The 21,944-nt window shown below is 36.1% G+C and overlaps 4 pseudogenes; all 4 read right to left on the bottom strand.

The window, feature by feature from the left end:
• Positions 1–342: 342 nt before the first annotated feature.
• LOC149194308 (acetyl-CoA carboxylase 1 pseudogene) lies at positions 343–4,368 on the bottom strand (annotated as a pseudogene).
• Positions 4,369–8,336: 3,968 nt separating this feature from the next.
• On the bottom strand, positions 8,337–9,640 carry LOC149194307 (acetyl-CoA carboxylase 1 pseudogene; annotated as a pseudogene).
• Positions 9,641–11,193: 1,553 nt separating this feature from the next.
• Positions 11,194–13,440, bottom strand: LOC149194306 (acetyl-CoA carboxylase 1 pseudogene; annotated as a pseudogene).
• A 1,476-nt stretch (positions 13,441–14,916) lies between these two features.
• On the bottom strand, positions 14,917–16,171 carry LOC149194305 (acetyl-CoA carboxylase 1 pseudogene; annotated as a pseudogene).
• Between the last annotated feature and the right edge of the window lie 5,773 nt (positions 16,172–21,944).

Here is a 21,944-nt window from a genome sequence, read left to right as displayed (position 1 = left end):
CTAAATATTCTAAACAAGATTTGTTGAACTACTTATTACCTCAAAACATAAATTGAATAATTTCAAATCAAAGGTATATCTACTTAACAGACCTAATAGAAGAAATAAGAAAATCTATGATATTTTGGGATCCAAAAGGGTTAATTTAAAATGTGTTTACTTAGGATCTATAAATATGTTTGGTTCAAGGATCAAAAAGTGTTGTTAGACAAGTTTAAGTAAAATATGCAGAGTTTGAACTTGGAGTTGTAGGTGGATGACCTGAGTAAGGACTTGAATGATTAAATTTTGTGATGTAGTTTTCTCCCATTATATTAATGTTTAGCACAACATTATCAAAACCTAACGGATTTTGGCAAAACCATCCAGGCCCACCAATTTTGGGGCCATATTAGTTTGATTGAACGTTCCAAACATGAAAACACAGGTTCTATGTGGAACTATACAACTAATGTTAATGGTGGACCATGCAAACACAGGTTGCTTGCATGTGCAGATATTCTCCACAAATCTAGATACAAATTGAAGAATTCCTTCAAAAATATCCCTTTGACCAATATAGAACCCTCTCTGGTTCTCCAAGATAAACAGAGGAAGCTCTTCCTTGTTACAATCTAGTAGGTTTTGTGTTGTTTTACATGCAAAATATAAAAATTGGACCTAGCCTAGTTGACGTACTACTCTCTCAGTAGAATGTTGACCGAGGTCTACAGGAATCACCGACATCATTGTTTGGGTCTCAAAAGCAATAACACCCACATGCATTCTGCCAAGCTTATCTCGCCCAGTAACCAATTTTTTTTCCCACACTTTTAATATCTTTGTGAAGCACTCTTTGTCAAATATGCCACCAATCCACCCACCATTATCTTCTACACCACTAATAGCTGAGCAAGGATCACATGAATTCTCTGGAGCATATTCAACTAGTATATCGGGAGCATCTAGAGGATTCAAAATATGAACAGGTCTTCCTGTATATGGAGGAATATAGCTAAGCCACTTCAATATGGCTAAGACACCTTCTAAAACATCAGATACAATTATATGAGCAACACAATTTTTTGCCATCATTTTTGGGCCTCCTAATTGCATATGAGGTTATGCACTTCCCATCCAAGAATCTTATTTAGAGCTGAGTATCCAATGAAAATTATAGGTTGATCAAGGTACTGAATGCAACGCATTCCCAACCTCGCAAGGTATGCACCAACCAACTATGATGCATGTTACATATGTCGATGTGAAAGTTTCCTAATATGCCCTTGAATAAGTGCGTGTAATTTCTCCAATACCTGATAAATTTCCACTCCAAGTCCATCTTCCTTACCAATGATGTCATAGATAATCCATTTGATTTCACCAAATTCTAGATTTAGCTCATGTGCTATTACAGTCAGACCAATGAGCTTATAGTCTTGTGGAGTGAGATAAACACACTAAAACCCACAGTTCAAAGAAAACTCATCAAACCATCCAACTTTAAAGCAAGCTTTTACTTTTGTTGCTGCTCCAATTCTTCCACCATAGTTGGGAGATGTTAGAAAATTATATATTACAGAGTAATGGAACACATAAAATATTGCAGAAATATAAACACAGAAAACGCATAAAACAAGAGGGACACAGATAGAAGTTGTTCACCCAGTTTGGGCTACATCCACAGAGAAACAACCAGTCCTTCTTTTATTATATTATTCAGCAAACTGAATAGATACAACCTACAGCAGATCTGTAGTAACTCCCTCTTCGCTCTCAATCTCCTCTCTTTTCTTCACTCAGAATACAGATCTACATAGATGCAATACAATTCCCTCATATATAGCGAGGGGTTGCCTTCTAGGGGAAAAAACCCTAAATTAAACATAACTTCTACCATCAGATCTCCGCCTAATGAAAGGCCCAGATTGACTACAAAATTACAACATTTTATAAGGCAATTTTACATCTATTCTTAGCTTCGGGGGCGTTACCCCCGATCCCACCACTAGGGGAGGCTCCCAAAAGGTCGCAGCCACCCCCCTTGGACCCCCCCTGTAGTGAATATTTTACGGGTGGCGTTGCCGCCCCATTTTTAACTAGGGTCCAATGCGGCGATACCTTTGAATATAGAAGATAATTAGGCTCCACACCCAACAATCTTCCACTTGGAGACTGATTATAGCAACTCCATCACTGCTTCATTTTTTGGACAATGAATCCACTTTGGACCTGGCTATTTCTTATCTTCTTCATCATACTTGAAGACCAATTGAAACTGACCAGATTCTCAGTTTCTCCCTAGTTACAACTTTTATTAACATATGCGCAGGATTCTGGCTAGTGTGTATCTTTTCCAGCTTCAACTGTCCATCTTCCAACACTGACCATATGAAATGGTACTTGAGTTGTATATGCTTAGTCTTGGAATGAAATGCAGAGTTCTTTACAAGATGTATGGCACTTTGGCTGTCATTGTATAACCTGCCCAACTCCTGCTTCTTACCCAATTCATCCAAAAACCTTTGTAACCAAATCATTTCTTTACTAGCGTCTGTAGCAGCAACATACTTTGCTTTTGTTGTTAAGAGTGAAACAACACTTTACAGTTTTGAGACCAAACTGACAGTTGTTCCACCTACAGTAAACACATACCCTGTTGTGCTCGTCATGTTATCTCTATCACCTGCCATATCTACTTCAACATATCCCTGTAGAGTAATGTTTGAACCACCAAAGCATAATGCTTGATTTGTGGTACCTCTCAAATACTTGAGAATCCACTTCACCACCATCCAATGTTCTTTTCATGGATTGTTCATGTACCTGCTTACAACTCCCACTGCATGTGCAATATCAGGCCTTGTGCAGACCATTACATACATTAGGTTTCCAACTGCTGATGCATATGAAACTTAGACATATGAGCCATTTCTTCCTGAGCCTTAGGAAACTCCTCCTTATTTAATTTGAAATGGCTAGCCAAAGGTATACTAACTGGTTTTCCATTATGCATATTAAACCTTTTCAACACCTTTTCTATGTACTCACTTTGAGACAATATTAATTTGCGATTCTTCCTGTCTCTAGCTATTCTCATACCAAGGATTTGTTTTGCAGCACCCAAATCCTTCATTGAAAATGAGTTTGCCAATTTCCTGTTGAGCACATTTATTTCCTGCATGTTAGAACCTTCAACAAGCATGTCATCTACATACAATAGCAATATAATATAGCTGCCATCATTTTGCCTTTTGAGATAAACACAATGATTAGAGTGACATCTAGTATAAGCTTGTTCAGACATAAACCTATCAAATTTTAGATACCATTGCCTTGGAGCCTGTTTTAAGCCATACAAGCTCTTCTTCAACCTGCACACTAGTTTCTCCTTCCCTTTTACCTCATATCCGTGTGGCTGCTTCATATATATCTCTTCCTCCAAATCCCCATGGAGAAAGGCTATATTTACATCTAACTGCTCAAGATGCAAACCTTTAGCTGCTACTAAACTTAGAATAGTTCTGATTGAAGTCATTTTCACAACAGGAAAAAATATCTCATCAAAGTCTATACCCTTTTTATGTGCAAACCCTTTCACCACAAGTCTAGCTTTATACCTTTTTCTCACTCCATCTTCTTCGTTCAACTTGTAAACCCATTTATTCTGCAATGTTGTTTTACCTGTAGGCAACTTGACTAAGTCCCAAGTCTGGTTATGTGCTAAGGAGTCCATCTCTTCTTTCATGGCTTGCTCCCACTTCTTCCTAGTTTCTACCTGCACTGCTTCTTCATGACATTCTGGTTCACCAGAATCAATCAACAATACATAATATAATGAAGGAGAGTATCGTTCAGGAGGTCTACTTATCCTAGTAGATCTTCTAACACCACTTTCAGGTGTTTGGGGTGCTTGTTGCTGTTGTGGTTGTTTCTCTGGCTGTTGATAATTATGATTTTTAGGCGCCATCACTTTTCCTGTGATATCGTCAAGCATTGTGTATTCTCTATTTTCTTTTTCCTGTAGTTGATCCTTATACAAAACATTTTCATTGAATATGACATCTCTGCTCCTAATGATTTTGTGTTTTTCATAATCATAAAAGAAATAACCAAAATCATTAACACCATATCCAATAAAGGTACATTTCTTTGATTTTGCCTCAAGCTTTGTTCTATTTTCTTTATTAACGTGGACAAAGGCTTCACAACCAAAAGTCTTTAAAAGGAGTAGTTTACCTTTTTACCGATGCATGCCTCCTCTGGAATACCACCATCCAAGGAACTTGAAGGCCCTCTGTTTATTAGATAAACAACAGTATCTACAACATCTGCCCAAAATTGTAAATGCAATCCTGCATGCAATCTCATGCACCTTGCAAGCTCCATGATTATGCTGTTCATCCTTTCTGACACACCATTTTCTTGTGGTGTTCCTGAACTTTCTTCTCTCTGTGAATTCCATTCTTAGAACAATACCTATCAAACTCTTTGCTAAAATATTCACCTCCATTGTCTGATCTGAGACACTTCAACCTTTTTCCTATCTCATTTTCAACCAAAGCTTTCCATTTCTTGAAAGTATCAAATACATCAAATTTATTTTGAATACAATAAATATAGGTTTTTCTAGTTGCATCATCAATAAAAGTAACATAATAATGAGAGCCACCAAGAGATGATACCTAAGTAGGTCCCCATACATATGTATAAACAAGCTCTAATTTTTTGCTCTTCTTTTCTTTCCCAACTCTGAGAAATCTAACTCTCTTCTGTTTTCCATAAACACAATTCTCACAGAATTTTAAATCAACATGCTTCAAACCTGGCAACAAATTTCTTGAGTGAAGAATCTGCATCCCTTTCTCACTCATGTGCTTGAGCCTATGATGCCACAATGTTGTATCTTCTCCTGTAGAGGTTAAAGCATTAGCAAAATTAGAAATATCATTGCATATATACAATGTACCAACCTTTCCTCCTTTCGTTGTTACCAGGGATCCTTTAGTGACCTTCCAGGTTTTATCTGTGAAAGTGGTTACGCAACCTTCACCTCCCAACTGCCCTATTGAAATCAGATTTTTCTTCAGATATGGAACATGCCTTACCTCCTTCAATAGCCATTGATTTCCATTCTGCTGTTTTATGAAAATTGTACCCATTCCAATGATTTTACAGGGTTTGTCTTCACTCAATCGAACCTGTCCAAAATCTCCTTGAACATAATCATGAAAATGTTTCTTATCAGGTGTGGCATGGAATGAGGCCCCTGAATCTACCACCCAAGCATCAATAATATTTTCTAATGAAAGAATCAAAGCATCTTGCAACACATCACCTGTTACATTCGATTCATGATTAGTTTCTTGTTGCACATCTCCTTCTTTTCCAAGACTTGTAGTCTTTCTTCAGGTTTCCTTTCTTCCCACATTTCCAGTAGACTATCCCCGATCTGGACTTGGATCTGCCTTTTCTTGACTTACAGCAATATCCTGGGCTCTTTCCTCTTTCCATTTTTCTTACCCTAGTCTCTGCAGTCAAAGCATTACCTAATGTCTCACTGGAAAGTTTTCATCGCATTTCCTCACAAAGGATTGCACCAACAACATCATCAAAATTTAAAGTACTAGGTCCAGAGACAGAGTTACTAATGGCCATAACTAAACCATTCCAACTTTTTGGCAATGAGCACAGAAATAACAGAGCCCTGACTTCATCATCAAAAGTTACCCCTACAAAACTTAACTAACTTGTAACTGTATTAAAATCACTTAAATGGTCTGCAACAGATCCACCTTCTAACATCTTCATATTAAATAAATGCTTCATAAGAAATACCTTATTTGAGGCCGAGGTTTTTTCATATAGTTTAGCCAATGTCAACATTAAACCCTCTGTTGTCGTTTCCTTTGAAATATTAAACGCCACCGATGCCGCTAGGCACAGCCATATTGTTCCAAGTGCCTTTTTGTCGAGAATATTCCATTCTGTATTTGTCATACTCGTCGGCTTCTTTGTCTTTCCACTCAATGGTAGGTACAGATCTCTCTGATACAGATAATCTTCCATCTGCATCTTCCACAGCTGGTAGTTTTGGCCATTGAATTTTTTGACCCTAAACCTACCATCTTCCGCCATTGCTCCCACTCGAACCAGAAACCCTTCTCTCCTGTGAGTTTATCATCCAAATAGACCTTTGGCTCTGATACCAGTTGTTAGAAAATTATATATTACAGAGCAATGGAACACATAAAATATTGCAGAAATATAAACATAGAAAACACATAAAACAAGAGAGACACAAATATACGTGGTTCACCCAGTTTGGGCTACATCCATGGAGAAACATCCAATCCTTCTTGTATTATATTATCTAGCAAACTCAAGAGATACAACCTACAACAGATCCGCTGTAACTCCCTCTTCACTCTCAATCTCCTCAATTTTCCCCACTCAGAATACAGATCTACATAGACGCAATACAATTCCCTCATATATAGCGAGGGGTTGCCTTCTAGGGAAAAAAACCCTAAATTAAACATAACGTCTACCATCAAATCTTTGCCTAATGAATGACCCATATTGACTACAAAATTACAACATTTTACAAGGAAATTTTACATCTATTCTTAGCTTCGTGGGCACTGCCCCCGAACCCCTTGCTATGGGGGGGCTCCCAAAAGGTCACAACCACCCCCTGTGGACCCCCCTGCAGCGAATATTTTACAGGCGGCGTTGCTGCCCCATTTTGAACTGGGGTCCAATGTGGCGATACCTTTGAATACAGAAGATAACCAGGCTCCACACCCAACAGGAGCCAAATATATGTAAGGAAATTTCTTTTGACAACCAATATCAGTCACAACAACAAATAATCAATCTTTTCTTCTGCCAAAATATTATGCTTTTTCCATTTTAATTTGGACATGCATCATGGGCATGTAACTCTAATTCTTCTAAAACTCCAGTCTACTATCAAATATTTCACCTAGACCATGACCTGGACCAATATTTTATGTGGACCAAGAAAGGTACCAAAAGAACTTGCATTTTCCATGAGACAAGTTAAATCAAAAGCGCTTAATAGCCTAGACCTTAGTAGAAAAAGTGACCATGAAGGCATCCAATGTCATTGGTTTTGTGTAACTTTTAGTCATCATGATAAGTATATAAACTGTTTGTGGTGTATCCTATTAGATGGTGCTTTTGGAATGGATAAGTAGTTCACACTCTCATTTCTCAGACCATGTCCAAACACTTTCAATGACAAACCCACTTCTGCTTGATTTCTGCAAACTATTGTACCATTCTTTGAATATAATAGCTTTCTAATTACAAAAAAAAAAGGTAATGACTACTAGATTGTAAAATGTTTTAATGGGACTATTTTCAGAAGAAGTGTTTCACGCCTAAAAAGCAAATAATTGACAAGCGACAACCACATAACTTCCCTAAGGGAAATCCTTCCAACAAAGACCAAGAAGAGGATTACTCTTCTTATAAATCTTAGCTGGATATGGATAAGGCCTTCGATAACATCAATTAGGAACTCCTAGCTATAATGAAGTTTAAATTATTTTCAATAATGGAGGAATGGATAAGATATTGCAACTCTTGTTAAGTTTTTTCCAACATATTTACTCAAAGTTTAAAACAATAAGAGGGTCAAGGCAGTGGGCATGAGCGTTAGGAAAAACCTCAAAAAATACAAAGGACAAAGAGACAACTTTGAGGATGAAGGTTACTTCCACTGCTTTGAACCTATAAATGCTAGTAATGTTATGAGGGAAACCATATTTATTTAATTCAAAAGGAGGGTCAAGGTAGTGATGCCCATTATACTCAATTATACTTAGGCATGAAACTTGGGAAAAGCCTCAAAGAAGGCAAACGAAAGAGACAATTTTGAAGATGAAGGTTACTTCCAGTGCTTTGAACCTTACTTATATACAAATTATAAATGATAGTAGTGATAGTGATGCTACCAAAAAAGACTAAATTATCAGTAAAACCAAATATTGGACTAAAGATACTAAAGAATATTTGTTGAACTACTTATTACTGCAAAACATAAATTGAATAATTTCAGACCAAAGGTATGTCAACTAAATGGATATAAGATAAGAAATAAGAAAATATATGATATTTTGGGAATAAAAAGAGTTAATTTACAATGTTTTTACTTAGGATCTATAAAGATGTTTGGTTGAGGGATCAAAAAGTGTTGTTAGACAAGTTATGTAAAATATCGAGAGTTTGAACTTGGGGCTATAGGTGGCTGACCTGAGTGAGGACCCCAATGATTCAAGTTTGTGATGCAGTTTTCTCCCAATATATTAATTTTTAGCGAAACATTATCAAAACTGCACTGATTTTGGGAAAACTGTCCAAGCCCACCAATTTTGGGGCCATATTGGTTTGATTGAATGCTCCAAACCTAAAAACATAGAGTTTGTGTGGAGTTGTACAACTAATATTAATGGGGACCATACAAACACAGATTGCTTGTATGTGCAGATATTCTCCAAATTGGTAGATCCAACTTGAAGAATTCTTTCAAAAATATCCCCTTGACCAATTGAGAACCCTCTCCAGTTTGCCAAGATAAAAAGAAGATTCTCTTCCTTGTTAAGGTCTAGTAGGGTTTATGTTGTTTTACATGCTAGATATAAAAACTAGACCTAGCCTACTTGACGTACTACTCTCTCAACAACATCACGTTGAGAAGGGTTTGCAGGAATCATCTACATCACTGTTTGGGTCTCAAAGGCAATAACACCAGCACAGATGCCCCCAAGCTTCACTTGCCCTATAACCACTATTTTTTCCCACTCTTTTAATGTTACTGTGAAGTACTCCCTATCAAAGATGTCACCAAGCCATCTACCATTATATTCTAGACCACAAATAACTAAGCAAGGATCACATGAATTCTCTGGAGCATATTCAACCAGTCTATCTAGAGGATCTAAAGGCTTCACAATATGAAAAGGTCCTCCTATATATGGATTAATATAGCTAAGCCACTTCAATATGGATAAGACACCTTCGAAATAATCACATACAGTTAGATGCACAACAACATTTGTTGCCATGATTTTTGGGCCTCCTAATTTCATATGAGGTTATGCACTTCCCATCCAAGAAGCTTATTTAGAGTTGAGTAATCAGTGAAAATTTTAGGTTGATCAAGGTTCTGAATGTAGTGCATTCCTAATCTCACAAGGTATGCACCAATACCAACTATTTTTCCTGTTACATATGTCAATGTGAAAGTGTCCTAAGATGCCCTTGAATAAGAACCTACAATTTCTCCACTACCTGATAAAATCTCCACACCAAGTCCACCTTCCTTACCAATGATGTCATACATAATCCATTTTCTCTCACCAGATTCTAGATTTAGCTCATGTTATATTATAGTTAGACCAATGAGCCTATAGTCTTCTGGAGTGAGATAGAGAAATTTAAACCCACAGTTCAGAGACAACTCATCAAACCATCCAACTATAAAGTAAGCTTTGACTTCTGTTGTCACTCTAATTCTTGCACTAGTGTTGGCATCCAATATATCAATAGGCAATTTCTTTTGACAAGAAAGGTCAGTCACATAAGCAAAAAGGTCATCTTGTCTTGTGCCAAAGGAACCTGCATTTTCCATTTTAATTCAGACAGGCATCATCGGCATGTAGCTCTAATTCTTCTAAAACTCCTATCAAATATTTCACTCGGACCATGACCCATGCCAATATTTTAGGCAGACCAAGAAAGGTACCAAAAGGACCTGCATTTTCCATGTGACAAGTTAAATCAAAAGCTCTTAACAACCTAGACCTTAGCAGCAAAAGTGGCCATAAAGGCATCCAATGTCATTGGTTTTATGTAACTTTTAGTCATGCGGATAAGTATATAAACTGTTTGTGGTGGATCCTATTAGATGGTGCTTTTGTAATAGAAAAGTAGTTCATAGTCTTATTTCTCAGACCATGTCCAAACACCTTCAACTAAAAACCCACTTCTACTTGATTTTTGCAAAATATTGTACCATTATTTGAATATAATAGCTTTCTAATTACCAAAAACAAAGGTAATGACCAACAGATTGTAAAATGTTTTAATGGGACTATTTTCAGAACAAGTGTTTCACCCATGAAAAGAAGATAATTGACAAGTGAAAACCACGTAACTTCCCCCAGGGAAATCCTTCTAACAAAGACCAAGAAGAGGCTTACTCTTCTTATAAAGCTGAGCTGGATATGGCTAAGGCCTTCGATAACATCAATTAGGAACTCCTAGCTATAATGAAGTTTAAATTCATTTCAATAACAGAGGAATGGGTAATATATTGCAACTCTTGCTAATTTTTTGCCAACATATTTCTTCAAACTTTAAAACAATAAGAGGGTCAAGGCAGTAGGCATGAGCATTAGGAACAACCTCAAAAAAGACAAAGGACAAAGAGACAATTTTGAGGATGAAGGTTACTTCCACTTCTTTCAACCTATAAATGCTAGTAATGTTATGAGGGAAACCATATTAATTTAATTCAAAAAGAGTGTCAAGGCAATGCTTCCTTTATACTCAATTATATTTACGCATGAAACTTGGGAAAAGCCTCGAAGAAGGCAAACGAAAGTGACAATTTTGAGGATGAAGGTTATTCCAGTGCTTTGAACCTTACTTATATACAAATTATAAATGATAGTAGTGATAGTGATGCTACCAAAAAAAACTAAATTATCAGCAAAACCAAATATTGGACTAAAGATTCTAAAGAAGATTTGTTGAACTACTTATTACCACAAAACATAAATTGAATAATTTCAAACGAAAGGTATATCAACTAAATGGATATACGATAAGAAATAAGAAAATATATGATATTTTGGGAATCAAAAGAGTTAATTTACAATGTTTTTAGTTAGGATCTATAAAGATGTTTGGTTGAGGGATCAAAAAGTGTTGTTAGACAAGTTAAGTAAAATATGGAGAGTTTGAACTTGGAGCTATAGGTGGCTGACCTGAGTGAGGACTTTGATGATTCAAGTTTGTGATGTAGTATTCTCCCAATATATTAATTTTTAGCAGAACATTATCAAAACTGGACTGATTTTGGAAAAACTGTCCAAGTCCACCAATTTTGGGGCCATATTGGTTTGATTGAACACTCCAAGCCTGGAAACACAGGTTTTGCATGGAACTGTATAACTAATATTATGGGGACCATACAAATACAGGTTGCTTGTATGTGCAAATATTCTCCAAAACGGTAGATCAAAATTGTAGAATTCCTTCAAAAATACCCCTGTGACTAATAGAGAACCCTCTCTGGTTTTCCAAGATAAACAAAGGAAGATCTTCCTTGTTAAAATATAGAAGGGTTTGTGTTGTTTCACATGCTAGATATAGAAACTGGACCTGGCCTACTTAACGTACTACTCTCTCCACAAAATCAAGTTGAGAAGGGTTTTGATGAATCACCTGCATAACTGTTTGGGTCTTAACATCAATAAACCTAACATGGATTCCCTCAAGATTTTCTCACCCTGTAACCACTATTTTTTCCCACTCTTCTAATGTCTCTGTGAAGTACTCACTATCAAAGAGGTCACCAAGCCACCTACCATTATATTCTACACCACGGATAACTGAGTAAGGATCACATGAATTCTCTGGAGCATATTCAACCAGTCTATCTCAAGGATATAAAGACTTGACAATATGAATAGGTCCTCCTATATATGGAGGAATATAGCTAAGCCACTTCAAGATGGTTAAGAACCTTCTAAATAATCACATAGAGTTAGATGAACAACACCATTTGTTGCCATGATGGGCCTCTTGATTGCATATGAGGTTTGTAGAAATCCCCACTGTAGATCACTTGATAATGCAATATACTAAAAAAAAATACTTGATATACTTCTACAAACAATTATGCGGAAGCTTAATCGAATATGAGCAAGTTCAATAAGAACACATATAACTGATGAAGATAAATAAAACACACATGAACATAGAAGAATAATCCTGGGGAAAGCCTCAGTCTAAAACCCCAATCTTTGTAATATCATACAAGTGGAAAATAGTCCGGATTACAAAAAGAATCAACTCACAAGTGATTTTTCTCTCTCTATAATCCCTCTGCTACTCATAGACAGTCAAAGGCTTCCCACAAACCTTCTCCTCTGCCCTCCAAGCCTCCTATTTCCTTGCGCAATTTTTCCTGGGGTCTAGTGCTTCCACAAGTGTGAATTCCCACCTCACACTGCTCGCTTGGCTCAAAAATAAATGCACAAACGTGAAGGAGATAATTCCTTCTACGTGGATGAGTTTCCTTTATAGGAAAATTCCTCCAACTGATAGTACATTGTCCCTTCCTTTGATCTCAGCTAGGTCTCTGACTAAACTGACACACATGAGTTATTTATGAGAGAATATTCAGTTATCTGGAGAGCAACAGTTACATGCATGCAAGCATTAACTGACTGAACTCACAATTAATTCTACAAACTGTTAGAACTAATCTAACTAGACTTGACTCAGTTAACTGAGCCAACTAATTACAACTCAATATTACAACTCATCCTTATCTCTTTAATTGATGGATAAATTCCTCAATCATTGGAGAAATTGTTGCATGTCCTCACATAGACTTCATGTTTGGTTTTCCACAACTAATTAACTCATGGTGAATTAATTAATTATTTTTCAAAAAGCTGCTAAGATCAAATTCGAATTTTACTTCTCAATCTTAGTCCAAGGACTGACTAAAATTGGAATCGATCCCGAAATTCTATTTATAGCAAAGCTATTTTTAGCACTTCCATTTTTCATTCCTTGTTGCTATGTCCAACACTGGTACCTAAATTGTTATTTATAGTAGTGTTATTTTTAGCATTTCTTGTTGCTATTTTCAACAAGGTTATACACTTTCCATCCAAGAAGCTTATTTAGAGTTGAGTATTCAGTGAAAATTTTAGGTTGATCAAGGTGTTGAATCCAGTGCGTTCCTAACCTCGCAAGATCTCCACCAATACGACTTGTTTTTCTTGTTACATATGTCAATGTGAAAGTTTCCTAATATGCCCTTGAATAAGCACCTGCAATTGCTCCACTACCTGATAAATTCTCCACACCAAGTCCACCTTCCTTACCAATGATGTCATAGATAATCCATTTGCTTTCACTAGATTCTAGCTTTAGCTCATGCTCTATTACAGTAAGACCAATGAGCTTATAGTCTTATGGAGTGAGATAAAGATATTGAAACCCACAGTTCAGAGACAACTCATCAAACCATCCAACTTTAAAGAAATCTTTGACTTCTGTTGTCACTCCAATTCTTGCACTAGAGTTGGCAGCCAAATATATCAAAGATAATTTCTTTTGACAAGCAAGATCAGTGGTAGAAGTAAAAAATTCATCTTCTCTTATGCCAGAAGAACATGCATTTTCCATTTTAATTTGGACGGGCATCATGGGCATGCAACTCTAATTCTTCGAAAACTTCTATCAAAGATTTCACCTGGACCATGACCCAGGACCAATATTTTACGCAGACCAAGAAAGGTACCAAAATAACCTGCATTTTCCATGAGACAAGTTAAATCAAAAGTTCTTAACATCCTAGACCTTAGCAGCAAAAGTGGCCATGAAGGCATCCAATGTCATTGGTTTTATGTAAATTTTAGTCATGAGGATAAGTATATAAACTGTTTGTGGTGTATCCTATTAGATGGTTCTTTTGGAATGGACAAGTAGTTTACAATCTTATTTCTTAGACCATGTCCAAACACCTTCAATAGAAAGCCCACTTCTGCCTTATTTTTGAAAAATATTGTACCATTATTTGAATACAATAACTTTCTAATTGCCAAAAACAAAGGTAATGACTATTGTATAGCGGATTGTAAAATGTTTTAATGGGACCATTTTCAGAACAAGTGTTTCACCCATGAGAAGCAAATAATTGACAAGTGACAACCATGTAACTACCCCCAGGGAAATCCTTTTGACAAAGACCAAGAAGAGGCTTACGCTTCTTATAAATCTAAGTTTGATATGGCTAAGGCCTTCTATAACATCAATTAGGATCTTCAAGCTATAATGAAGTTTAATTTTTTTCAATAATGGAGGAATGGGTAAGATATTGCAACCCTTGTTAAGTTTTTACCGACATATTTCTTCAAAGTTTAAAACAATAAGAGGGTCAAGGTAGTATGAATGAGCCTTAGGAACAACCTCAAGGAAGACAAAGGACAAAGAGATAATTTTGAGAATAAATGTTACTTCCACTGCTTTGAACCTATAAATGTTAGTAATGCTATGAGGGAAACAATATTTATTTAGTTCAAAGATAGGGTCAACGGAGTTCTACCCATTATAATCAATTATACTTAGGCATGAAATTTGGGAAAATCCTCAAATAAGGCAAAGAAAAGAGACAATTTCCAGTATGAAGGTTACTTCCAGTGCTTTGAACCTTACCTATCTACAAATTATAAATGGTAGTAGTGATAGTGATGTTACCAAAAAAACTGAATTATCAACAAAACCAATTATTCTAGACTAAATATTCTAAAGATGATTTGTTGAATTACTTATTACCTCAAAACATGAATTTCAAATCAAAGGTATATGTACTAAATAGATCTAAAAGAAGAAATGAGAAAATCTATGATATTTTGGAATTCAAAAGAGTTAACTTACAAGGTGTTTACTTAGGATCTATAAAGATGTTTGGTTAAGGGATCACAAAGTGTTGTTAGACAAGTTTAAGTAAAAGATGGAGTGTTTGAACTTGGAGCTATAGGTGGTTGACTTGAGTAGGGACTCGAATGATTAAAGTTTGTGATGTAGTTTTCTCCAAATATATTAATGTTTAGCATAACATTATTAGAATTAGATTGATTTTGGAAAAACCATCCATTCCCATCAATTTTGGGGCCATATTGGTTTGATTAAATGTTCTAAACCTAAAAGCACAAGTTCTGTGTGGAATTGTACAACTAATATTAATGGGGACCATACAAACACAAGTTTCTTGTATGTGTATATATTCTCCACAATGGTAGATCCAACTTGAAGAAATATTCCTTCAAAAATATCCCTTTGACCAATAGAGAACCCTCTCTGGTTCGCCAAGATAAACACATGAATCTCTTCCTTGTTAAAATCTAGCGAGCTTTGTGTCATTTTACATGCTAAATCTAGAAAATTCACCTAGCCTACTTGAGGTACTACTCTCTCAGCAAAATTAGTTTGACCAGGGTCTGCAGGATTCACCCGCATCATTTTTTGTGTCTCAATAACACCCACAAGGATTCCCCCAATCTTCACTTGTCTTGTAAAAACTATTTTTTCCCATGCTTCTAATGTTTCTGTGAAGCACTCTTTTTCAAAGAGGCCACCAAGCCACCTACCATTATCTTCTACACCACGAATAGCTATGTAGGGATAACATGAATTCTCTGGAGCATATGCAACTAGTCTATATGGAGTATCTAGAGGCTTCACAATAGGAATATGTCCTCCTATATATGGAGGAATATAGAAAATTTACTTCAAGATGGCTAAGACACCTTCTAAATCATCAGATACAATTAGATGAAAAACACCATTTGTTGGCATGATTTTTGGGCCTCCTAATTGCATATGAGGCTATGCACTTCCCATCCAAGAATCTTACTAAGAGTTGAGTATCCAGTGAAAATTATAGGTTGATCAATGCACTAAATGCAACGCATTCCTAACCTCGCAAGGTATGCACCAATACCAACTGTTCTTCTTGTTACATATGTCAATGTGAAAATTTCCTGATATGCCCTTGAATAAGCACCTGCAATTGCTCCACTACCTAATAAATTCCCCACACCTAGTCCACCTTCCTTACCAATGATGTCATATATAATCCATCTGATTTCAAAAGATTCTAGCTTTAGCTCATGTGCTATTACATTCAAACCAATGAGCTTATAGTCTTCTTGAGTGAGATAAAGTTATTGAAACCCATAGTTTCGAGACAACTCATTAAACCATCCAACTTTAAAGCAATATTTGACTTCTGTTTCCACTCCAATTCTTGCACTAGAGTTGGCAGCATCAAAGGAAATTTATTTTGACAAGCAATATCAGTCACAGAAGGAAAGAAGGCATATTCTCTTGTGACAAAAGGACCTACATTTTCCATTCTAATTTTGATGGGAATCATGGGCATCATGGGCATGCAACTCTAATTCTTCTAAAACTCCTCTCAAAGATTTCACCCAGACCAACAAAGATACCAAAAGAACCTGCATTTTCCATGAGAAAAGTTTAATCAAAAGTGCTTAACGACCTGGAACTTAGTAGCAAAAGTGTCCATGAAAGCGTCCAATGTCATTGGTTTTGTATAACTTTCTAGTCATCATGATATGTACACAAATTGTTTTTGGTGTATCCTATTAGATGGTGCTTTTGGAATGAATAAGTAGTTCACAGTATTTTATCTCAAACCATGTCCAAACACCTTCAGTGGAAAACCCACTTCTGCCTGATTTTTACAAACTATTGTACCATTATTTGAATATATTAGCTTTCTAATTACCAAAAACAAAGGTAATGACCAACATACTGTAAAATATTTTAATGGGACTATTTTTGAAACAATCGTTTCACCCATAAAAAGGAGATAATTGAGAAGTGACAACCATGTAAATTCTCCCACAGAAATCCTTCTAACAAAGACCAAGAAGAGGCTTACTCTTCTTATAAAGCTTAGCTCGATATGGATAATGCCTTTGGTAACATCAATTAGGAACTCCTAGCTATAATGAAGTTTATTATTTTTTTCAATAATGGAGGAATGGGTAATATATTGCAACTCTTCTTAAGTTTTTGCGAACATATTTCTTCAAAAGTTAAAATAATAAAAGGATCAAGGAAGTAGGCATGAGCCTTATGAACAGCCTCAAAGAAGACATAAGACAAAGAGAAAATTTTGAGGATGAAGGTTACTTCCACTTCTTTGAACCTATAAATTCTAGTAAGGTTATGAGGGAAAACTATATTTATTTAATTCAAAAATAGCATCAAAGGCAATGATGCCTATTATGCTCAATTATAGTTAGGCATGAAACTTGGGAAAGCCTCAAAGGCAAAGAAAAGAGACAATTTTAAGGATGAAGGTTACTTCTAGTGCTTTGAACCTTACCTATATACAAATTATAAATGGTTGTAATGATATTGATGTTACCAAAAACACTAAATTATTAGCAAAACCAAATATACAGGTGATGAGCACCAATATTGTAGCAAGAATGTCGCAACTCCTGGGGCTACCAACTTTACTTTATCAAGCTGGGGTTTGTAGAAACTTGGAGGTTACAGTGATGTATACACAAGTAAATGTGATGGGACTGCTCGTTGTCACTGCTAAGATGGCGATAGACCACTAAGGTTTTTCAAACCAGACTTCTATGGATTCAGAAGAAGCATGATTACCAATGAGGTAAAGAGAAATCTCCACTAAGAGAAATATTATTTACTGCACTAAGGAAAAAAGACTGAAATCAAATGCTAAAACACACCATTTTTCTAGCTAACTGCTAAGAGGCTTTACTTTAAAAGAATGCTAGGTTAACATGGATGCAATCCTACTGTCCTAGGTATGCAAATTAAAACATCAAACATTCTACTTCTTTTCATGTAAATGAACAAAATAAATTTGTTTTTCCTTTTGTCTTTTTTATGTGAAAGTGTGAAAGCTAATCTATTTTGGTGATGTGGAAGGTGGCTTAGGTATGATGGTGAATGGTCAGAAGGCTTGGGAGAAAATTAGGGGACCTTTTCTAGCTTCCTAGAGGCTTTTTCCTCAATTCAGCCTCAAAACAAGCCACTGCAGGTAAACCTATAGGATGTCCTAATGCGTTATATAGGATGTCCTTAAAACCTACAAGATCCCTTGTATTTCTACAATATACAACCAAAATAAAAATGATGGATGTTGAAGGTGATGGAAGGCTTAGGGAAGGTGGTTGGTGGATGGAATGAGGCAAGGGAGTGCCTAGGACCACTTCAAAACTCAAAACCAAAGTTGGGAAATGGCTGGATTTGCTCAACAAGCTTGGAGAATTTCCTTGTGAAATGATGAAACTGGTGAGGGTTTTAGTTAAAGAAAGTGAGGACCATGGATGGATGAAGTTGGAATGCGTTTGCTGACTATGAAATCTCTCTATACTTCTGAAACACCTACACTGCATCAAACAATGACATTTACCAAACATCATGCAAACAAGAAGAATTTCAATTATCTAAGTAAAACAAAATTTCATGAGCTAGCTATCTACTTCATGCATAAGGAAAAATTTGTAGAATAAGATGAAATATTAATGAGATCTAATGTAAGACTAAATATAGAAGTAATGATAACTAGATCCTACTCTTGCAAGCTGATCAAATGCTGGCTTAAGTACAAAAAACCCTAAATTCCATGAGAAACTACAATTCTGTCTTTTTGGGGCTACAGAGGAGTTCCTTCCTCAAAACATGATCCCTTAAGGAAGGAGTTAGGCCAAAACCACCTACTGACAACTTTTTGATGTTTGTTTATCTCTTCTAAGCTACTGCTAAAGTAAAGCACAAATTGAAGAAAACTAATAAGCAAATTGATCAAATCTACACTAGTTGCAATGAAATAATTCTAAAGACAATTCAACCATTAATCTATGAAATCAATCTAAGAATACAAATACAAGAAGAGGAGACTTTTATTCTAGGGTTGGGCCCTAACCCAAGAGCTTCAACTCTCTGAGTTAACTTAATGCTGGATCAAGGAAATGCTCATTCTCATTATCAAAATAAAAAATTACATAACAATGTCTTCCACAAGTCTTGAGCTCGAAAATGACTAGTGTTTTTACAACAAAAATTTAAATCCTAATGAGGCTCTAGGCCTCTTTATTTATACAACTGAAATCTCCAATGAATTCCTTAAATATAGCGCCAAAACTCGAGATAAAATAGCTCTTTAACTGTCACTTGCTTGGTTGCCTTTTGACATCCATGTCTTGGTTGCTTGTACTCCAAGCTAGTGTGATTGATGGAGGAATATTTGAATGAGGGAGGAGTGAATGAGGAGTATCTACCTCCTACAATCCTTCCTCGTTGTCTCATTTGAGTTTCAACTCTTAATTAGCCAAAATTGCATGATTTTCTCTCACAAACCCGCATTCAATGCACATTAATCCACTAGGCATAATATCTCACTTTGAATCATCTCATTAAACAAAATACAATCAAAATATGTAATTAATTGTGAGAAGAGTTGATTTGACTAATCTAGGAGGTGGATTAAGGTCCATATAGTTACCCAATGATGAGGCTCGTTATCACCCCCCCTACTGAAAGTGTTGCTCATCCTCTGAGCAACTCAATCAATATCCATGTCTTACATTGCTCTAATGGTCCCCTTGACATCCCATGCTTTTGTTGTAGTTTCCTCTTCCTATGCATAGAATCTTACCTTCCTTTCTATCTCCTCCCACTACTTTCTTTCTTTCTTTCTCTTCCTTCCTTCCTTCCAACATTCCTAAGAGCTGTGGTGGAATGAGTCTCAAGCCAATCCAATTGTTATGAAACCAACTCACAAAAAGATAGAAAAGATAGATCAACGCCTTAGAATTCAGCCTCTTCGAGGGGGCAACCTCCTTTACATAACACAAATGAACAATTATTGGATGATAAAAATGACTAAACATCCCTTATATATATAGGAGTCTAAGGGGTCACGATTTAATCAAGCCGACATAACAACAATAACATAAGGGCACAACAATAACAATAGTGGGTTTCTATGGGGCACACTAATAACAATATGGGGACAATAGGGGCTCAATAATAACAATAAGGGCTACAATGACAATAGTAATGGGGGAATCACTAGTATTATAAGAACCTAATATGCCCCTCTCCTTTCGAAAAGTGTTGTCCTCTTTGCTTAAGTAGTTTTGGATGCTTTTGTATAAAATTCTCATCCTCCCATGTGGAATCTTCAGCAGATAAGTTCTTCCACTTGATGAGATACTCCCAAATTGATCTATTTCGTAGCTCTCGAGTTCTTGTTTCTGTGACTGTTTCTGGTTCCAATATGATTTTTCCTTCCTCGTCAAGTTCTAGTAATATTGTTTGAACTGGGAGCTTGTCACTTATAACCTTCTTTAAACATGAAACATGGAAAACTGGGTGCACTTGGGAAGTTGCAAGAAGCTCCAATTTGTATGCCATAGTATCAATATTTTGCAATAGCTTATATGGACCATAATACTTTGGTGATAATTTACTATCCTTGTTAGCTTGCTTGAGGGAAAATTGTTTATATGGTTGTAGCTATAGGAATACCCAGTCACCTACATCAAAACTTCGTTTTTTGTGATGTTGATCTACCTATTATTTCATTCTATTATGTGCCAATGTGAGGTTATCCTTTAAGATTTGGAGAACTTGTTGTTGATGCTCGATGTGATGTTCCACTGCTTGAACCTTAGAATTTTCTCTTAAATATGATGTGATGGATGGTGGATGATATCCATAAAGTGACATAAATGGGGTCATTTTTGCTACAGTATGAAAGGAAGTGTTATACCACCATTCAGCCAGAGGCAACCATTTGACCCATTGTGTCTGTTTATCAGATACAAAGCAACAAAGATATCCTTCCAAACATTTGTTTACTATCTCAGTTTGCCCATCATGTTGAGGATGATAAGATGAGCTATGATCTAATTGAGTACCAAGACAAGAAAATAATTATATCCAAAAATTTCTAGTGAAAATGGGATCTCTGTCGCTTACAATAATCTTTGGGTTTCCATGTAGCTTTTGAATTGTTTCCATAAATACAGTAGAAACTGTACTGGCTTTAAATGGAGGTGATAATTCACAAAAGTGTGCATACTCGGTAAGTTTGTCAACTACCACCATGATGACACTCTTTCCTTCAGACTTGGGTAAACCTCTGATAAAATCCATTGAAACCTCCTCCCAATGTTGGCTTGGAATGGATAAAGGTTGTAATAGACTTGGTGTCTTAATTATTTCAACTTTATTTTGTTGGAAAACCAAACATTCTGCCACAAACTTTTGAATATCTGATTTAAGGCCATCCCAAAAAAACTCCTTCTTAATCTTGTGGTAAGTTTTTAAAAATCCTTAGTGCCCTCCTAAGGGAGAAGTGTGAAATTGCATGATAATATTTTGTTTGAGTTGGGAATTCTTACATAGGTATAAGCGATCTTCATACCATAACGAATCATTTTTCCAGCTAAATGTATCAGGTGTATTGGAATCTTGTTGTAACTTTTGAATGAGTGCCCACACTTCTTCGTCATTCTTCCATTCATCCCTTGCTTCATTTATCCAATCTAGTTGGATAATAGAAATGGCGCATAGTAATGCTTCCATATCCTCATCCTTTCTTGAGAGTGCATTTGCCACAACATTTTGCTTCCCGTTTTTGTAGATGATTTCAAAGTCATAACCCAACATGTTTGTGACCCATTTTTGTTGCTCTTCAGAGGATAATATTTGTTCTAGAAATTATTTAAGACTATCATGATATGTTTTTACCTTGAAGTGTCTGTCCATTAGGTAGGGTCATCATTTCTTAAGTGCATGTAGTATTGACAGCATTTCCTTCTCATAAATAGCTTTGTGTAAATACTTTCCTTTGATTGGATGACTTTCGAAAGAAATGGGTGTTTCATCTTGCATTAAAACAACACCAATTCCATTTCCTAAAGCATCACATTCCACAATAAAGGTTTTTGTGAAGTCCGGCGTAGCTAAGACCGATGCTTGGAAAATTGCTTCTTTAAGATGTTTGAAGGCCTTTGTTGCTTCTGGAGTCCATGAAAATGCACCTTTGTTCAATAATGTTGTTAGAGGTTCTACTGTTCTCCCATAATTCTTAACAAACTTGCGGTAGT

The sequence above is a fragment of the Pinus tabuliformis genome, chromosome 2_2 (assembly GCF_031772625.1).
Source record: "Pinus tabuliformis cultivar Carrire ecotype Pingquan chromosome 2_2, CPIR1, whole genome shotgun sequence".
Taxonomy (NCBI): domain Eukaryota; kingdom Viridiplantae; phylum Streptophyta; class Pinopsida; order Pinales; family Pinaceae; genus Pinus; species Pinus tabuliformis.
This window is presented reverse-complemented; position numbering and strand designations above follow the sequence as displayed.